General features: G+C 37.1%; 1 pseudogene; it reads right to left on the bottom strand.

Moving 5' to 3' along the window:
* Positions 1-14,962: 14,962 nt before the first annotated feature.
* On the bottom strand, positions 14,963-15,681 carry LOC118836788 (annotated as a pseudogene).
* Between the last annotated feature and the right edge of the window lie 5,778 nt (positions 15,682-21,459).

Here is a 21,459-nt window from a genome sequence, read left to right as displayed (position 1 = left end):
AAACTACTAAAAATTGCAGATGGTAGTTTGAGACTGTGCAAAAGGCTGCCCACAGAGCAGCTCCCCTTCCATTTTCCCACGTGGAATTCACCTTGAGCATTAAAAATTATCCAAAGGCACAGAACAATAATCTAACCGAAAGTGATTTAAAAAAATGCAAGAGTGTCTGTGTGAAAGCAGAATCAGATTGAAGAGTCAAAATGTCAGTAAATATAAAACAGCAAATAATGGTGGTCACACTCCAGTGTGAAAAGTGCCACTGAATTCAGAACAGACACAAATATACTAAGGGTGTAAAAAACTAATTAGTGGAACAAAGGATCAGAGAACAAATATAAAGTAGTGATAGCAAAGCATAAGTATTATGATAAGAGAGTGATAATGCTATGCATAGCAGCATGTTTAACTGTTACCTTATCAAGTAAGAGTTCTAGTGCCAATGACAATACGAATACTCCCAACAGATGACCAAGAACAGATGACTTTATTAGTAAATTCTATTATGTGCAATAGAGGATAACTTTTTGAATCGAAAATCATATGTAGTACAGTTTTCAGATGTCTTCCCTACATGTGTTGGAGTCTGTCTAATATCTTATTTATCCTGAATCTCCCTTCTCTGCTCTATATTTTGTATTTTAGCTGAGTAGATCACAATCACACCAATAGGGTAACTTATGGCAAATGTGAAAAGGCTACACCCAGTGGTATGCTGGAGCCAGCACCTACCAGCCTCAGGAGCCAGCTGTTAAATTTTCGATGTGAATGTTCTGACCTTGGAAATAAGAAAATGCTACAAAAGAAGGCTTGCTTTATTGTCATTTTGGTTGTCTGGACTTAAAGTGATGGAGAAAATGTTATTAATGCAGATTAGCCTTAAAAGTATACTGTGCCTACATTTTATTTCATGGAAAGATTGTTAAACATTTGTGATCACAGCCCTGCCTTTATGTGGGTTTAAAGAATAAAAACCACAAGTACAGGTTGATGGAGGTATAAATTGGCAACAATTTTAATTTTAAAAATGGTCTGGGCATTTTAGTGCAATCTAACAGGCAAAAAGACTAACATAATTTCATTCTGCATCAAGTCAGCCTAGATAGTCTATCTGCATCAAGATACTTTATCATTTTCAAAAGGTTATAGACTTATTCTGCTTGATTCCAAAAATCAGAACTGGGAGCAATGGGTAGAAATAAATTTCTATTCCATTTTAAGGGGAAAAGAAACAAAACAAAATGGCATCCCAACTTACCAATGATTAGAGTTATTCCAGAGGATAAGGTATTGCTTTTGTAATGTGTGTTCTTTATCAATGGAGGCTTCAAACATTGTCAGGGATATCACAGAACCCATTCTAATTTAAGTACATTAGATGGTTTCTGAAGTCTATTCTAATTGTGAGAATCTTTGATTCTGTGATACCTCTGCAGGACCAGTATGGAAACTTATAGGATGGTATCAGGGTCTCAAGGATGTGGTTTTCCATGCCCTGATGTTTGCCTCTATTATTCACTATACTTATGTCCTATATCAATTTTAAAAAATTACGAAAAATTATCGAGCACTTGTTATGTCATCAGCATGGGAAAAAGAAGACTAGGAGAGGACAGTTATTTTCAAAGTACTTAGCATCTACTTGGGAGACTTAATTGTCGCATAGAGCAAGAGCCACAAAATTCAAGACGTTTGTTGCATAATATATTATGTATATCTCAAGGGAGAAGGAGATGAATTTCTAATCTTTTTCCTCTAAGGGATCCCCTGCTTTCACTGGAAAATATCTCAGAAGATGTCTGTATCTCTGGAGATTTCCTGGTGCTTGATACTGCAGGAGATGAACATTCTGGAAATGCAAACAAGTGCTAATTTCTGTACGTGAAAAGCATCAGAGGCCAGGACTGCTTTTTTTCCTACACAAAATTTGCCTCTGACAGGGGGTTTCACAGGTGATCAAGTCAGCTGCTCATATGCCATCCATTAGAAAATAACTCATTTTTATGAATGATCTCCCAGTATTTTTCTCTTTTGTTGGGAAGATTGAAGGTCATGGTTTTGAGGACTGTGATCAATAAAACAAACAAACAAACAAACAAACACCATTTGTCATATTTGAGTAGCATGAAAAAGCAATGAAAAAACCCTTGACATAAAATTTCCATTTTCAAAAGATAAAGGAGTAGAATATTTTCAAGGAAAATCCCATTGCCTAAACTATTTCCCCCCTTTCTGACCTGAAGATGCTTGAAAAATAAATAAAATGCAACAGGATTGTTTATGTCTTTTGCTTTTGCATCAAAATAATTTCTGGATATAACTCCTGAATCCTTCTTTCCAATACAGAAAAGCAGTTAAGCAAAAATAATATATACAGCTATGCATCTGACAATATATGTGACATTCTGCCCCTATTCTTTCCATTCTCTCTGCTGAGAGAATGGAGCTATATTTCATTATTTCTTTAAACCATTTTCTGAACAAATAAATATATGGGGGTTGAAGTTTTTAAGTAACCAAAACGGTCCATTAGAACGACCAGACTTTTTGTTGATGGATTTGCATAGCACAGACAAAAATAAAAGTTGGGTCTATAGAGAAAAATAACCTTGACTCCTTAGGTTACCTTTGCCCTAGATCAAATTCATTTTCAGGCTAAGCTAGAGAGGATGCTGGGAATATGTAACCACAAATCAAATAGTTGTTTGTAAGTTTGATTTTTAACACTCACCGGAACAGGAATAAAAGGCTTAATTTTAGACTGGGAGTGCTCTGCTTGCTGTTTGTTAACTGGGAATAAAGACTGATTAGAGAGTTATCAGCCTTTCCCATCAGGGAGAGGTTCAAGCCTTTATAACTTAGCTGGCTGTGACTTGGTGGAGCTGAGGTGGCTTGGTGAAAAGTTGAACATATAAGCTAGTATCTAGATGTAGTAGCCAAGTATAATCGCTAAGAGACTGGCAAGTACCAGCAGAATAATGTGGCCGATGGAGATGTCATGAGATAAGCACGGCACCACTCTAGCAGACTATTTGCCAGCACCCACAGACCACCAGTTACTAGCCGAATATTGTGTCCATTGTGCACATTGCTCCTCAGGTATTCTGTACCTTGAGAGGAGTGTGGCCAGTGAGGGAAAAAAAAGCAAAATAAAACATCATAAGATTTTACAGAAGCTGGTTCTGAAGTGCCTGAAGTGTATGTTGTTCCTTTATGGACATGTTCTGGCCAAACATGTGCCCCATGTGTATCCTCTCATACATGATCCTTATGTGCATTTATTTACCCCAATAACCAAATGTGTATTTGTGAAACTCTAGTCCTCTCAATTTTATGGGGGAAATTCTGCTCTGCATTTTCTACCTCTCTTTCATTAAATGAGTTTGTTTTGAGCTGTATGCCCTGTGACTAGGAATAAAATATGTAAAAACCAAAAAAAATCCATTGGTACAAATGTAAATACATTGTGAAGAGTGGTTTGAGTAGGTATGGATCCACAGAGGACCATGGATCTGAGGTATTTATTCTGGAGGTCCCACATGTGAAGTATGTTGACCAAGATGCTATATAAAAAATGAATAAACAAAAATAAATGAGTAAATAACTGAATAGATAGTGAAAAAAAAATCCTGTGATGCCTATACTATGTGTTCCAGGAATTTGGCCCTCTTATTGTTTTTCATCTGCAAGATTTCATCTCCAGTGAATGTGATTTTGAACTGGCAACTGTCTAGAATATACTCCTTCATCCTGTTCAACTCTTAGAATTCCTAGTTTATCTTGAGGAAGTTCCAATGCCAACTTCTAAACGAGGCCTTTCAGATGACTGTCCAGTTCTAGTAATTCCCCCCTTACCCCCCAACTCAAAAAAACCACCTGATATTTAATTTTTATCTATATTGTACACCTATACATGTAAATTTCTGGCTCTTACAACAAAATACAAACTTCTTGAGGTAAAGGGCTATTCTAATTTTGTCATTATATCCTTAGTGTCTATCACTGTTCTTGGTACATAGTAGACACTAATAAATGTGTGTTGATTGATTAATTTGTGGTTAGAGTGCTAGATTTGGAGTCAAGGAGATCTCTGTTTAAGTATCTTGTTAGCTTTGTAACTTTAGGCAAACTAGTTCACCTTTATGTTCTTTAGCCCACTTATTTCAAAGGACTCATTTACTAAGTCACAGACCCATCTTGATATTGGTTCTAGATATAATATAAAATATATCTTAACAAATATATTAATTGCAAAGGGTGTTTGAGTTGTGTATACTTTCCTTACAGGATTGGTTTGGTGTGGTCTATGCTTGGTAGTTTGTAGACACAGAAAAAAAAGCTTGAGAAGCAGCAGATGAATACAAATTGCAAGCCAAAATGAGTTATTCTCTATTCAAAAATTCCTAAGTGGGCTGAAGTAGCTTTAGCCAGTATCACACATACCTCACACACCTTGCCCAAATGGGAATTTAAACTTAACATCAGCAATTTAACATAATGGAAAAATGGAGGGCAAAGTCATAGAATACAGTTAAAGATTGCTTCTTCCCTACTGTGAGTTAATCAACACCTCTTATGGTGTCAGCTTTCAGTGATTTTTCAAAATTTATTCCTGCCCAGGGCTAATTAATGACCCTCTTCACGATTACTGAGATTCAAATGTGCTCTCCGGAACCACTTGAACTCTCAGTCACAACATAGATTTACCCTTTTCCTCCAATATCACATGCAGGCTTCACTCTGCAAAAAAGCAATGGTAATGGCCCTCAGGTAGGCAGCTGTTCAGTGAAAGGCAAATGTCTTGCTGGGCTCTGTATGTATAGGAGAGTGGCAGTAATTCCTTTCTAAATAGACTCTGTGAGGACTCTAGGATCTCTCCGTTTTCTTCTCTCATTCTGTCTCAATATAACAACACCATTTCTTTTAGCACAATTTGGGGTTATTACCAAGTAATAAGGATAAATTTAGGAAGTTGTTGTGGAAGGGCAATGGAGGTCTCTAAGCTCTCTTTGGCTCAGAAATTTTAAGATTTTCTATTATGGTTCTGCTGGTCCAAAAAGGCATGTGCTGGCATTCTGGTAGTGGCATCTTGGTTTTAAAATATGACTCTCACTATGCCTTTACTGCATACTTAGTAAACAGTTAATGAGTGACTTAAGGAAAAGCTGTGGGTATTCCAGAGCTGTGGCAGGACTTCTAGGTGGTGGTAGAGGGTAGAGCACTGGGAAACTGGCAGCATTGTATTAAAATGATTCACCAGGTCTGATGGCCTCATATACTACCTTCTGTCACATGCATCAGAAACTAACCACCTCCTCCACCAAATGATACCATTTTTTATCCAGTGTCAGCTGCTGGTAAATTGTAACACATCCACTTAAAACTGGCTGAATTCCTCTTTTAGAAACAAATCCTTCTTTCTTTCTATGATGATGATAATGATGATGATGATAATGATCATCATCATCATTAATTTGGGTTCCTTGAATGGAGGGCCTATTTCAATTTTGTCTTTGAGTCCTTAGAACTTAATATGATACCTAAGATTTTATTTTATTTTTCAATAGACCTCTGATAAATAGCTTATTTACAGTTGCACCAAAAGTATGAATCAGAGGTGGGCCTTGAAGCTAGGCATTTCTTACTCTGAGGCTACCTCTCTATCCACTATGTTATGCTGCCTTATATAATAGGCACTTACTGGATGCTTATAGATTAATCATTATTATTATCATAACAATTATAATTGACCCATGTGGTGCTTTAGGGTGGGTAAAGCACTTTATATCATACCTCTTTGGGTTATTGTCAGGATCAAATGAAATAGTATTTGTAAAATAACACAGTATCTGGCACATAGTAGAAACCATATAAATGCTTAGTCTCTTCCCTTTATCCTGATAGGTATTTATTATGAATTTCCTAAATGTGTAATCATTGCTGTCAGTTAAGATTTCTTGACTAGGAATCAGGAGACTGATTTCTTTGCTTTTCTCCTTCTCATTATTCCCAGTGTGAACTTGGACATGATTCCTTTCTTGTTCTAAGCCCATTTGCTCATGTGCCCATTGTGATCAATAAAACTTGTTCTTCCTACCTCATAAGGTTGCTGTGTAAAGTAGAACAGCTATACAAAACACACAATATTATTAAATGAAACTGACATAGCACCTGCAACTTATAAGTCCTTGATCTAAAACCTATTAATACCAATTCGACAGAGGTAACTTTTCCAGTCCCATTGCATTTCTTCTTTCTCTTTTATTTGAATACCTATCATTCATGAACATCAACAATTTTCAGCTGGTAACAGAAGTTATTTATTGTGGACAAAAAGATGTAATTATTGAGCTGTCAATAAAAGAGACTTGGCTTGTCCATGGTGGAGTTCATCTCAAACAGGATTGAGTTAGTGGTCAGTGGTCAACAGGATGCCAATATCTGCAGAGAAAGTAACTCAACAAATAGAAAGCATAATTGTCCCCAGGCCCCTTTCCCAGGTTTTAGTGACCCCTTCTTCCTCATAGTACCTTAAGTTTACTTAGCATTGTGGGTGCTGTACCTCCCACTATAAAAGATTATAAATTTCTTGAGGACAATTATTTCGTATTAATCCTTGTATCTCAGGTGGAAAACATAATAGATTTCACATAGTCCTTTTTTGAGGAATGAATTCTACAAGTCAGTTGAGCAGATTTTGGTTGATAAAATCACTATTAGGAATATTAGAGTGAAGAAGAAGAGAGGAAGAGAAGGCTTTAGAATTTAGGAGGAATAGCTTGCATTTAAATACATTTTATGTTGCACATAGACTCCTGTTCATAACAACTTATGAGATATGTAACACAAATATTATTATGCCCTTTTCTCAAGAGAAAACCCAGGTTCAGAGAAAGTTATATAGGTAAAGAACTTGAGCCCCAAACTTCCTAACTGTAAGACTCTAAGTTCTTTCTATCGTATGTCACTGCCCTTTAAGGATAATGAAAATTCAAAGACAGAGTTAACCAGGAAACTACTATCAACACGATATGTTTTCAATGGCATTGGAAATGCCATCCCAATCTGCTCTCTGATATTTTCAGTTCTTCTACCTGAGATAACTTTCATTATGTAGAGAGAGTCAAAGAAAATATGAATTGCTCTGGTCAGATAGCAAAGTAGCAAATTCATAACAAGTTGTAAATCTATTGATATTAAATACTTTCCTTGGGGGTGGGGAAGTTACTGATCTCACAAGGGCCAGAGAGGAAGAACCCCAAAGAATTTAGGAAATGGTAAGGAAAAGACCAGAACAGTATGTGGTTGAATGTTGCATTGATCAAAGCTCTTGTCTTTAAGGATTGTTTATTTTTACAATTAATATTATGGTAAATGTTATTTTCCTAATTCTGCTCATTTCATCTCATATCAGTTCGTACAAATCTTCCAGGGCATCTCTTTGACTGTCTTTCTTCAGTTCTTATAGCCTAATAGGATTACATTAGATTTACATATCAAAATTTGTTCAACCATTCCTCAAGTTATGAGCACACCTTTAGTTTCCTCTTTTTTGCCACCAGTAAAACCTGCTATAAATATATGCACATTTTTTGCATAGAATGGCTCTTTCATTCTTTTTAAAAATATCTTTGAGATATAGGTTTAGTATTGGTATCATTTGATTAAAGGGCATTCACAATTTAATAGCTTTTTTAGGGCATAGTTCCAAAGTGCTATCCAGAACAGCTGGATTAATTCATAGTTCTACCAATATTGCCTTAACATACCTGTTCTACCGCAGTCCCTCCAGCATTGGTAATTTTCATTTTTATTAACTTTACCAATCTAATAGGTATAAGGTAGAACATCTGAGTTAACCTAATTTGTATTTATCTAATTATTAGTCATTTGAAACATTTTTTTATATGACTATAGACAGTTTGGATTTTTTCCGTTCAGAATGATCAGTTCATTTCTTTGTGGTTAATAAAGTATAAGTTTAATACTTATTTTGTGCATTTGTTGATATTTTTAAATCCCAATACATGTTGATCTTTAATCCTAATACATATTGATTCAAAAATTGCCATCGAGAAGGATAATTAACTTTTCTAAAATTCAGGACCCTATTTATTTTCTTTTCATCTAATTTGCCTAGGTCTGAAAGGGGGTATATTTAGATTCATCTACTATTGTGACTTTACTACTTATTAGTATAACTCATTTAGGTTTACTTTAATTAGATATTATGCCATTTGGCACATAAATTTGATATATTAAGATCAATTCATTGTTTATGGTAACTTTCAACAAATGTTGTTTCCCTGTTTATATTTTTAATTTAAATCTATTTTAGTTGTCTTATGTGAAATCATAATTGCTACCTTTTCTTAAGTTTAGCTGAAGCATAAAATAATTTACTCTAACTATTTATTTTAATTCTGTGCATTTTTATATTTCACATGTGTTTCTTCAACAATCCTGGTAATTGATCCAGCAATCCTCTTCTATTCTGTGGGTGAATTAATACCATATATATTTATAATTATAATTACATATTGTATATTTCTTTTCAGTGTACTCTCTTATATTCTTTCTTCTCTTTGTTCTCTTCCCTCTTTTTATTACATAATCTTACCCTTCCTTTATTTCCTTTTAAGCCTTCCTTACTTGTCTCCTCCAAATTTGGGTTTTGTTTCTTTATGACTAATTCCTCTCTGAATCTATTTTTCCTGTTATTCCTTCTTTTCCCTCTCCTTATTCCATCCTGGTTCTATGGTGAGTTGATAGAAGGCAACACTTGAACATCATTTTACTCTTAACTGGTCAAAGGAGTGTAGAACCTACACCATGGATACACAAACTGGTGTGTGTGTGTGTTGTCATGGTGTATCCATGGTGTAAGTTCTACACTCCTTTGACCAGTTAAGAGTAAAATGATGTACAAGTGTTGCCTTCTTTCCTCATCCTTCCACACTCTGTAGACTTCTACTTGCATACCACAATTATTTGAGATAAGTCCCACATCCTTTCATTGCCCTTGTATCCATCCCCACCCCACCCCCGCCTAAATTTTCTTTCTTCCTTTTATCTTCAAACATTAATAAAATTACTCTCAGGTCTTTGGTCCTATTTGATTTCCTCAATGATCTCAAATAACATTATTGATGTGAAAGTATCTTTGTATCATCATGCCTCCTCTATTAGAATATAAACAGTTCATTCTTATGAAGTTCTTTCTGGTTACTTACTTGTTTTGACTTTTTATATGGCTCTTCTTGACAACTGTGTTTATGTTTTGAAATGTCTCTTTGGCCTTGGTCTTTTCCTTCATGAATTTTTTAATTGTTGTTCAGTTGTTTCTGTTGTGTCTGACTCTTTTTGACCTCATTTGGAGTTTTCTTGGCAAAGACACTGGAGTGGTTTGCTATTTCCTTCTCCAGTTATTTTACCAATGAGGAACTAAGGTGAAAAGAGTTGTGACTTGCCTAGGGTCATACAGCTTGTAAGTGTCTGAGGCTAGATTTGAACTCAGAAAGATGAATCTTCCTGACTTCAGGCCTCTGTGCCACCTAGTTGACCTTGTAAATATTAATAATTCTCTATTTCATTGAATGTCCATTTTGTCCCTTGTAACAAGAAAAGTGTTATACTCAATTTTATTGGACAAATAATTCACGGTTGTAGGTCAATATCTTTTCTTTTTTTAAAATATTATATTACACGCTCTCTACTGCTTAATAGAACACAGCTAAATCTTGTCCGATTTTCACTATGCCTCTTCGTTTCTTGAATTATGTCTTCCTATTTGCTTGCAGTATATATATTGTTTCTTTCTGGAAATGACTGGTATATTCTTTCTGTTTTCACTTTGCCCTCTCGATCTTATATGCCATTTTCTTCTGTTATTTCCTTTTTTTAATTTGTAGATAATATGATAGTATATGTTTTAGTTTTCTTTTTTATTAATTTATTTTTAGTTTTCAACATTCAATTTCATAAGATTTTTGAGTTTTCTTCCCAATCCCTCCTCTTCTCCCTCCCCAAGACAGCATTCAGTCTGACATAAGCTATACATATATATTTGTATTAAACATTTTCGCATTAGTCATATTGTAAAGAAGAATTAGAACCAATGGGAATCACCACAAGAAAGAAGAAACAAAACAAAAAAAAAAGAATAAAAGAGACCAAATACTATGCTTTGATCTGCATTCAGACTCCTTTCTCTGGATAGCATTTTCCATCATGAGTCTTTTGCAGCTGTCTTAGATCCTTTCCTTGAGAAGCGCTAAGCCTATTGAAGTTAGTCATTGCTCAATGTTGCTGTTACTGTGTACAATGTTCTCCTTGCTTAGCTCACTTCACTCAGCATCAATTCATAGAAATCTTTACAGGTTTTTCTGAATTCTGCCTGCTCATCATTTCTTATAGCACAATAGTATTCCATTACATTCATATACCACAACTTGTTTAACCATTCCCCAACTGATGGGCATCGCCTCAATTTCCAATTCTTGGCTACCACAAAAAGATCTGCTATAAATATATTTGTACATGTGGGTCCCTTTCCCCATTTTTGTGATCTCTTTGGGATACAGCCCTAGAAGTGGTATTGCTGGGTCAAAGAGTATGCATGGTTTTACAGCTCTTTGGGAATAATTCCAAATTGCTCTCCAGAATGATTAGATAAGGTCACAACTCCACCAACAATGATTTAGTGTTTTGATTTTCCCACATCTTCTCCAACATTTATCATTTTCCTGTTTCGTCATGTTAGACAATCTGATAGGTGTGATATGGTGCCTCAGAGTTGTTTTCATTTGCATTTGTCTAATCAATAGTGATTTAGAACATTTTTTCATATGACTAGAGAGAGCTCTAATTTCTTCATTTATTCCTTGCTTGCCTTTAGTATCAGTATCCATTTTGACTTTATCTTGGTATATGGTGTAAGAGGTTGGTCTATGACTACTTTCTGTGATACTCTTTTTCAGTTTTCCCAGAAGTTTTTATTAAATAGTGAGCTCTTATCCCAGAAGCTGGGATCTTTGAGTTTATCAAGCAGTAAATTACTATAGTCATTGATTACTGTGTACCTAATCTGTTCCACTGATCCACCATTCTATTTGTTAGCCAGTACCAAAATAGTTTTGATGATTGCTGCTTTTTATTTTTTTTATTTTTTTGGCTTAATTTTTAAAAATTTATTTAGTATATTTAGTTTTCAGCATTGATTTTCACAAAAGTTTGAATTACAAATATTTTCCCCATTTCTACCCTACCCCCCACTCCAAGATGGCATATATTCTGGTTGCCCCATTCCCCAGTAAACCCTCCCATCTGTCACCCCACTCCCCTCCCATCCCCCTTTCCCTTCTTCTCTTGTAGGGCAAGATAAGTTTCTATGCCCCATTGCCTGTGTATCTTATTTCCTAGTTGCATGAAAAACTTTTTTTGCTGTTGTTTTAAAACGTCTGTTTTTAAAACTTTGAGTTCCAAATTCTCTCCCTTCTTCCCTCCACTCCCACCCTCCCTAAGAAGGCAAGCAATTCAACATAGGCCACATGCATATCATTCTGTAAAACCCTTCCACAATACTCATGTTGTGAAAGATTAACTATATTTTTCTCCTTCCTAACCTATCACACTTGATTGAATTTTCTCCCTTGACCCTGTCCCTTTTCAAAAATGATTTTTTTTATTACCTCCTCCCCCTGTCTGCCCTCCCTTCTATCATCCCTCCATTTTTATCTTCTTCCTCCTTTTTCCTGTGGGGTAAGATACCCAATTGAGTATGTATGGTATTCCCTCCTAAGGTCAAATCTGATGAGAGCAAGATTTTCTCATTCCCCCTCACCTGCCCCATCTTCCCTTCCTACAGAACCACTTTTTCTTGCCACTTTTATGTGAGATAATTTACCCCATTCTATCTCTCCCTTTCTCCCTTTCTCAATATATTCCTCTCTTATCCCTTAAATTGATTTTATGTTTTTAGATATCATCCCTTCACATTCAACTCACCCTGTGCCCTTTGTGTGTGTGTATATATGTAAGTATATATACATATATATGTATATGTATATATATATATATATATATACATATACATATATATGTATATATACTTACATATATACACACATAGGCACACACATATGTATATATATGTTTACACACACACACACACACACACACACACACACACACACATATATATATATATATATATATATATACACACATATATATGCATATTCCTTTCAGCTACTATGATATTGAGGTCTCATTAATCATACACATCATCTTTCTATGTAGGAATGTAAACAAAACAGTTCAACTTTAGTAAGTCCCTTATGATTTCTCTTTCTTGTCTACCTTTTCATGCTTCTCTTGATTCTTGTGTTTGAAAGTCAAATTTTCTGTTCAGTTCTGGTCCTTTCACTGAGAAAGCTTGAAAGTCCTCTATTTTATTGAAAATCCATATTTCGCCTTGGAGCATGATACTCAGTATTGCTGGGTAGGTGATTCTTGGCTTTAATCCTAGCTCCATTGACCTCCGGAATATCATATTCCAAGCCCTTCGGTCCCTTAATGAGGAAGCTGCCAGATCCTGTGTTATCCTGATTGTTTTTCCACAATATTCAGATTGTTTCTTTCTGGCTGCTTGCAATATTTTCTCCTTGACCTGGGAGCTCTGGAATTTGGCGACAATGTTCCTAGGAGTTTTCTTTTTGGGATCTATTTGAGGAGGTGATCTGTGGATTCTTTCAATTTCTACTTTACCCTCTGGCTCTAGAATATCAGGGCAATTCTCCTTGATAATTTCTTGAAAGATGATATCTAGGCTCTTTTTTTGATCATGGCTTTCAGGTAGTCCAATAATTTTTAAATTATCTCTCCTGGATCTATTTTCCAGGTCAGTGGTTTTTCCAATGAGATATTTGACATTGTCTTCCATTTTTTCATTCCTTTGGTTCTGTTTTATAATATCTTGATTTCTCATAAAGTCACTAGCTTCTACTTGCTCCAATCTCATTTTTAAGGTAGTATTTTCTTCAGTGGTCTTTTGGGCCTCCTTTTCCATTTGGCTAATTCTGCCTTTCAAGGCATTCTTCTCCTCATTGACTTTTTGGAGCTCTTTTGACATTTGAGTTAGTCTATTTTTTAAAGTGTTGTTTTCTTCAATATTTTTTTCAGTATTTTTTGGGTCTCCTTTAGCAAGTCATTGACTTGTTTTTCATGGTTTTCTTGCATCATTCTCATTTCTCGTCCCAATTTTTCCTCTACTTCTCTAACTTGCTTTTACAACTCCTTTTTGAGCTCATCCATGTCCTGAGACCAGTTCATGTTTTTCTTGGAGGCTTTTGATATAGGCTCTTTGACTTTGTTGACAACTTCTGGCTGTACATTTTGGTCTTCTTTGTCACCAAAGAAAGATTCAAAAGTCTGAGTCTGAATCTGAGTGCGTTTTCACTGCCTGGCCATGTTCCCAGCCAACTTACTTGACCCTTGAGTTTTTCGTTGGGGTATGACTGCTTGTAGAGCAAAGAGTACTTTGTTCCAAGCTTGAGGGGATGCGCTGTTGATTTCAGAGCTATTTCTATACTGCCAGCTCTGCCACCTCAGCACTCCTCCTTCCTCAAGAACCACCAACCTGGACCTGATGCAAATCTTCAGCAGGCTCTGCACTTCTGCTCTGATCCGCCACTCAATTCCTCCCACCACGTGGGCCTGGGGCTGGAAGTAACTGCAGCTGTAGTTCTGTAGCTGCACCTCCTCCGCTGCCCCTGGGGCAGTGGCCAAACCTTGAACTCTGTCCCCTGCAGCTTTTCCCACTAACCTTCTCTGTTGTCTTTGGTGTTTGTGGTTTGAGAGGTGTGGTAACTGCCACAGCTCACTGATTCAGGGTGCTAGGGCCCATCCTGCCTGGCTCCTAGTCTGGTTGGTCCTGCTGCCTCCCACACTGAGCTCTGCTCCCCTCCACTCCATGCATGATAGACCTCATCCATCGACCATCCAGGCTGTCCTGGGCTGGATCCCTGCTTCCCTCTGCTATTTTGTGGGTTCTGCAGTTCTAGAACTTGTTCCGAGCCATTTTTATAGGTTTTTGGAGGGACGTGGTGGGGAGCTCACACAAGTCCCTGCTTTCCAGCCACCATCCTTGATTGCTGCTTTTTCAAACAATTTAAGATCTGGAACAACCAGACCACCTTTCCTTGCATTTCTTTTTATTAATTCCCTGGATATTTTGGACCTCTTGTTCTTCCAGACGGATACTGTTATTATTTTTGTAGTTCTAAAAATATTTTTGGTAGTTTGATTGGTATGGCACTTAATTTAGGTATAATTGTAATTTTTATTATATTATCTTGACCTACCCATGGGCAACCAATATTTTTCTAATTATTTATATGACTTAATATGTATGAAAAGTGTTTCGTAATTGAGTTAATATAGGTCCCGGGTTTGTTTTGGCAGGTAGACTCACAAATATTTTATAATGTAATTTTAAATGGAATTTCTTTTTCTATCTTTCACTATTGGGTTTTGTTAGTAATATATAGAAACGTCAATGATTTATGTGGGTTTATTTTATATCCTGCAACTTTGCTAAAGTTGTTCATTCTGTTAAGTAATTTTTTACTTGATTCTCTAGGATTCACTAAATGTATCATCCCATCATCTGTAAAGAGTGATACCTTTGTTTATTCTTTGCCTATTCTAATTCCTTCAATTTCTTTTTCTTCCCTTGTTGCTAAAACTACAATTTCTAGTACCATATTGAATAACAGTGGTGATAATGGACATCCTTGTTTCACTTTGGATCTTATTGGAAATGCTTCTAGCTTATCGCCATTCCATATACTGATGGTTTTCATCATGATTTTCAATAGATGCTACTTATCATTTCAAGGAAGACTCCATTTATTTCTATGCTTGCTATGTTTTTTTTTTTTTTTTTCTGGGTGAGCAGCTAGCTTTATTGTTGGCGTTTTTGTTTTGGTCTTGGGGCTGCCTGCCCAGGCTGCTCCCTGTAGTCATGCTTCAGGCTCAGCCTTACAAACAGGTACTCCCACAGCCCAGACTGCTGGTCCACCTGAACGTGGTGCAGGGTGGTCAGGTGGTTGCCCAGGCATTTCAGCAGCTTTACCTCCTCTCCCAGGTAATGGCTCTCCAGGAAGTCACAGAGGTGTGGATCCCCTTGGCCCTAGCCCAGGGTGTGCAGCTTCAGGAGGGCCTGGTTCAGGTCCTTCTCCAGGTTCAGGGCAGCTTGCATGGCATCCAAGCTGCAGCCCCATTCATCTTGGGCAGGTTTCTGCACAGCCTGGAGGAACACATGGCCCCCACATTGGCTCTGGAGCCTCATAAGGTTCTCAGTGCCCTCACATATGTCCTAGGGTTCCCCAGCTCAAGGAAAAAATGTGATACCCTAGGTAGGGTGATGTCACCCCGGTCTAAATAGAAACCCAAGGACAGGTGGGAATATGTGGCCTGCAGGTACAAGTCAGCCAGGCAGTTGACGGCGGCCTCGACTTCAGAGGAGAAGAGAGTTAGAGCTCTTGGCACCGACGGTGAAGGGAGGAGGCGGTTGGTCCCAGAGGCAGGAGGCGGCTGGTCCCAGGGGCCCACAGGCTGCAGAAAGGTAAAGTTCAAAACCGAGCGGAGATGGAGGACCCCAGATCTGTTCCCTCCAAACATTGTTGAAGCAAGAACCAGAGCCGGGAGACATGGTCCTCTCTATGGTTTTTAATAGGGATGGGTGTTGTATTTTGTCAAAAGCTTTTCCTGCATCTGTTGAGATAATTATGTGATTTCTGTTAGCTTTGTTGTTGATACGATCAATTATGCTGAAAGTTTCCCTAATATTGAACCAGCCCTGTATTCCTGGTATAAATCCTACCTGGTCATAACGTACTGTCCTCGAGATAAGATGCTGTCATCTCTTTGCTAATATTTTATTTAAAATTTTAGCATCAGTATTCATTAGGGAAATTGGTCTATAATTTTTTTTCTCTGTTTTGGCTCTTCCTGCTTTAGGTATCACCACCATATTTATATCACAAAAAACAATTTGGTAGGACACCTTCACCTACTTTCCCAAATAATTTATATAGTATTGGAATGAATTCTTTTTTAAATATTTGATAGAATTTACTTGTAAATCCATCTGGCCCTGGACATTTTTTCTTCAGGAAATCATTAATGGCTTATTCAACTTCTTTTTCTGAATTGAAGTTATTTAAGTATTTTATTCCTCTTCTGTTCATGTGGGGAATTAATTTTTTTTTTGGTAAATATTCATCCATTTCACTGATTGTCATATTTATTGGCATAAAGTTGTGTAAAATAGCTCCTAATTGTTGTTTTGATTTCCTCTTCATTGGTAGTCAATTTACCCTTTTCATTTTTGATGCTGGTAATTTGGTTTTCTTCTTTTTTTAATCAAATTAACCAAATAGCTTTAAAATGACTCTAAACAAATTATAGAATAGCAGTACCCACAAAAAGATGGAGTGAAACAATTTCCAGCCTCATTCAGCTTGGAAGGTTGGCAGAAAAGGTCTGTTGCACCAGGGTGGGATAATAATTCAGTCCAGCAAAAACTGTGCAGATATAGACCAGGTGCCTGAAAACCCAGAGCAGGCCTTGGGAGAACTGAATCACTAGCAGCAGCAGTGGTTTCCAGACCTCTCAGCCCACAGACACCAAAAGAATCTTGGAAGGTCAGCAGGAAAAGTCTGTTGCACCTGAGTAGAAGGCAGTCCAGCACAGATCATGCCAGCACAGACCCATTCCCAGCAAACCAGGAGAAGGTCTTGGGAGTGACTGAATAGCAGAGGCAGATACAGCAGCTACTTCTGGAGCTCTGAGCCTACAGCCTACAGATAGTAAGGGGGTTGAACAATTGGTCAGAAAGAGATTGCAAGGGTAGTTTGGCTAGCACTGAGGCAGGATTCTATTGCTTTGGCCATACTCAGATCTGGGGGCAGTCCCAATGGGAGGAAGAGCAATACTACAGCAGAGCGTGTGACCATGGGGGTGTGGGGTGAGTGTGTGTGTGTGGGACCCTCCTCATAGTTCTAGTGCAGGAAAGAGTGCTTGTGGTCACTCACAGACCAGAGCACAGGCCAGGAGAATAGTAAACACCTCTCCATAGATTACACACCTTGGAAAACCTGAAAACTTACAGGTCCCTAGAAGTATTTCTGAAAACAGCTGCACAAAACCCCTAAAGCTTGGGACACTCTGATCTCTACCCTCTAAGTAGAGCCCTACTTTAACAAGAGCTTAAAAATCAACTAATAATCTGGGGAAATGAGCAAACCGTGGGAAAAATAAAAACAACAACCCTCACTACAGAAAGTTATATGGTGACAAGGTGTATTAGGAGGGCAGAGTTTATAATTTCAAAGAGGATCATATATATGTCTGAAAGGTTCAGAACCACCGGATATAAGAAATTCTCAAGATAAGAGGCAGAAGAATCAAAGCATATATTTAGGCTCCACGGCAACCAACCCATGAACCAGCATCCCCATTTTGATGTATTGATCAAAAGCTTCCAGGCCCAATAAGTCCACCTCACAAGAGTAACCAGGAGGCCACAGAAAAGCATGATGGTGTAAAGCAAAATCATATACATGCTTCCCCTCTATGGTAAAAAGATTACCCACTGGCCTCAAGTCCTTGTTCAGCTTCCTCCCGTAGGTCAGCTCTGCTACCAGCAGCTCCTGCTTCAGCTTCAGCTGTGGCTGTAGCTGTAGCAGCCTCTGGCACCAACGGAAGCTGTTTTTAACCATCCAGCTGCTGTGGGGGTGTAAGGTACTGGGGAAAGCACACGTTCTTTCGATCTGCTTAAGCAAGGTGAAGGGGTTGACCGGGAAAGCACAGGTTCTTTCGATCAGCTTAAGCAAGGGAAGCAAGGTGAAGGGGCCGACAAGCTTACTCCAATCCAACATACAAACAGCATTCAGTTCAGGGGAAAAAGCCAAACTAGTCAAGGCCACTTGTTGACTAAGTGCTAAGGAGCCCATTTTTGGTTACCAAGACACAGGGAAGATCAAAATGCAACTCAGAAAGAAGACAACAAAGTCAGAGCTCCTACATTCAAATCCTCCAAGAAAAATATGAATTGGTCTCAGGCTATGGAAGAACTTAAAAGGATTTTGAAAATTTTAAAATTCAAGTAGGAAAGGTAGAGGAAAAATTGGAAAAAGAAATGAGAGTGATGAAAGAAAATCATGAGAAATGGGTCAACAGCTTGGTAAAGGAGCCACACACAAAAAAATACTGAAGAAAATAACACCTAACGAAAACCAGACCAGACCAAATGGCAAAAGAGGTCCAAAAAGGCAATGAGGAGAAGAATGCCTTAAAAAGTAGAGCTGGCCAAATGGAAAACGAGGTCCAAAAGCTCACTGAAGAAAATGATTCCTTAAAAAATAGAATGGAGCAAATGGAAGGTAATGACTTTATGAGAAGCCAAGAAATTATAAAACAAAACCAAAATAATGAAAAAAAATAGAAGATAATGTGAAATATCTCATTAGAAAAACAACTAACCTGGAAAATAGATGCAGGAGAGATAATTTAAAAATTATTGTACTGTGTGAAAGCCATGATCAAAAAAGAGCCTAAATATCATCTTTCAGAGAAATTGTTAAGGAAAACTTCCCTGATACAAATAGAATAAAATAGAAATTGAAAGAATTCACCAATCACCTCCTTAAAGAGATCCCAAAATGAAAACTGCCAGGCATATTATAGCCAAATCCCAGAGTTCCCAGGTCAAGGAGAAAAATATTGTAAACAGCCAGAAAGAAACAATTTAAGTATGATGGGGCCATGGTCAGGATAACTCAAGGTTTAGCTGCTTCTACATTGAAGAACATGAGGGCTTAGTATATGATATTCTGGAGGTCAAAGGTACTAGGATTACAACAAAGAATCAGCTGCTCAGCAAAACTGAGTATAGTCCTTCAGGGAAAAAAATGGAAATTCAATGAAAAAGAGGACTTTCAAACATTCTGGATAAAAAGACTAGGGATGAATAGAAAATTTTACTTTCAAATACATGACTCAAGAGAATCATAAAAAGGTAAATAAGGAGGGGAAATCATAAGGGACTTAACAAAGTTAAACTGTTTACATTCTTACATGGAAAGATGATATCTGTAACTCATAAGTTACATTCTCATTATTTCTCATTATTAGGGTAATTAGGTGTATAGATAGAGGTCACAGGTGTGAGTTGAATATGAACAGATGATATCTAAAAAAATAAAATTGAGATGAGAGAGGAATGTACTGGTGTAACAACAATGCTACTTGCTGCTAGTGTGACTGTGCAAGGCCAATAAAACCAGCACAGAGGAGGGTTGATAGCACAGGTTCTTTGATCTGCTTTTCTAAGGAAAGCAACTTTAAGGGGTTTACAATCTCACTTTAATTAAGCATATATATATATATATATATATATATATATATATATATATATATATATATATATATATATATATATCATTCACTTAGTTTAGAGGGAAAAGCCAGGACCCTGAACTTCAAAGAGAATACAAACAGAAATTACAAGTATACGTTATATAAACAGAACAAATAAACAGTAATCAGTATACAGGCTTCTAAATGAGGGGAGTGGGGTGGGGAGGCAGCAAAGGAGTGAATTTAGAACTCAAAGTTTTATAAATTAATGTTAAAAATTGTTTTTAACCTAAAACTGGAGAAAATAAACAAATTAAAAGTAAAAAAAAATAAAATGTGGCTACAAGTTTTCTATGTAGCTGCCTTGAATTTGATTGGAAAATGGATGTGTGTGTTTCTACACCTGTGACCACTGCAATCTGTGGAGCAGGTTTAAGGTGGATTAGTAAATAATGATTTGCTCTCATGAAGACCTCTCTCATCCTGTTTTTTTCTTTAATTTTTTAATTTATCTATGATACATTATCTTCTATTACTTCTATTACTCTATTATCTTCTATTACTTCATACTCAATAATAATACTTCAATACTTCTTCCAAAAGTTCTTCTAGTGAAACACTAGTTCTAGCTAAACTAAAATAAACTAGAAGTCTGCCACACAGCTTAAAAGGCTTCCAATTATAATCTCTCCATCCTCGCAAAATCATGGACGCCTTTAACTGTTTACTTGTTTCATGTCTCCAGTGAGATGTAAGTTTCTTGAAGGCAGGGTCTGTTTAAGGTGTGACCTTTTATACCCATTGAATCTTGCCAGTAGTTTGCCCTTAAGCAATGTATCTTAGATTGCAGTGGTTTCAAGTATGGGCCTAATGTCAGACTGTAATGTCAGACTCATGCCTTTAGTCTCTGGACAAATTTAGCTAATTTCAGAGGTCCATCAACAGGTTAGCCTACAAATTGAACAGCTGCTCTTCAAGAAAAAAAATCACTCTCAAACACTGTATGATTTCAGGAAGCAGAGATCAAGAAAAGAAGCGTTGCCCTTTTCCTTAGACAAATGGAAAATGGGAATCTAGTAAACTGAGAAATTTGAGGTAGCTACAAACCTGAAAGGACAAGAATAAACACAAACCTAGACCTGCTGATAGAAAAGAAAAAAATCAGTGCATACAGTGTGGAGGAGGATCATAGAACAACACATTTTTAACTCTTTAAAAAGTTAAAGTGGCCAGTCCTAGACTTGCTTTTTGTCTTAGAGACAATCTATCACAGTGTCCTTCACATGATAGATGCTTATTAAATGTGTTGATTAATCAATTAACAATAAGCAAAAGACCTTATCATAGGGACATAGTATGACATTAATGGCATCAGCTTTCATAAATTAATTTCACAATTAGGAGGCTCCAAACTTGCCCTTTAGCACCTTTCTCTCTCATTCATAGGATTACACATTTCGAACCATTGTTAGTTAAAAGCTTTCAAATAAACCTAGGTTTCTTGCCAACTGCATTGGGCCCAGCAGATAAGAGTGAAGGTTAAGCACCTCAAATGTCACTGATTTACTTGTTTATCTTTCCTTGAAATAGCATGTGTTGCCTGGCAAGTAGTATGTACTGTGTAAATGATAGCTATTATTATATAACATGCCCATTTTTGGAGAAGCTGCCATGGAATTAGGGGCAGCTAGGTAGTGCAGTGGGTAGAGTGCTGGGCCTGGCCATCAGCAAGACCCCAGCTGTGTGACCCTGAGTAAGTCACTTAACAGTTGCCTCAGTTTCCTTATCTGTAAAATGCACTGGAGAAGGAAATGGCAAACCACTCCTGAATCTCTGCCGAGAAAACTGCCAAAATGGGTCACAAAGAGTCAGACATGATTTAAACAACTACAAAATCCCCCAAAACATGGAAATAGGGTGAAATGGACCATTAAAAGTATGCCTAGGCTGTGGTCACTGGAGTTGGGGTAGAAGAGCAAAGAGAAAAAGGTTTGAAGTCTCTAGATAGTTTTTAATTTAAACTATTTTTATTATGTA

Source organism: Trichosurus vulpecula, chromosome 2, assembly GCF_011100635.1.
Source record: "Trichosurus vulpecula isolate mTriVul1 chromosome 2, mTriVul1.pri, whole genome shotgun sequence".
Classification (NCBI taxonomy): Eukaryota; Metazoa; Chordata; class Mammalia; order Diprotodontia; family Phalangeridae; genus Trichosurus; species Trichosurus vulpecula.
Note: the sequence above shows the minus strand (reverse complement) of the source record. Positions and strands in the feature narration are given on the sequence as shown.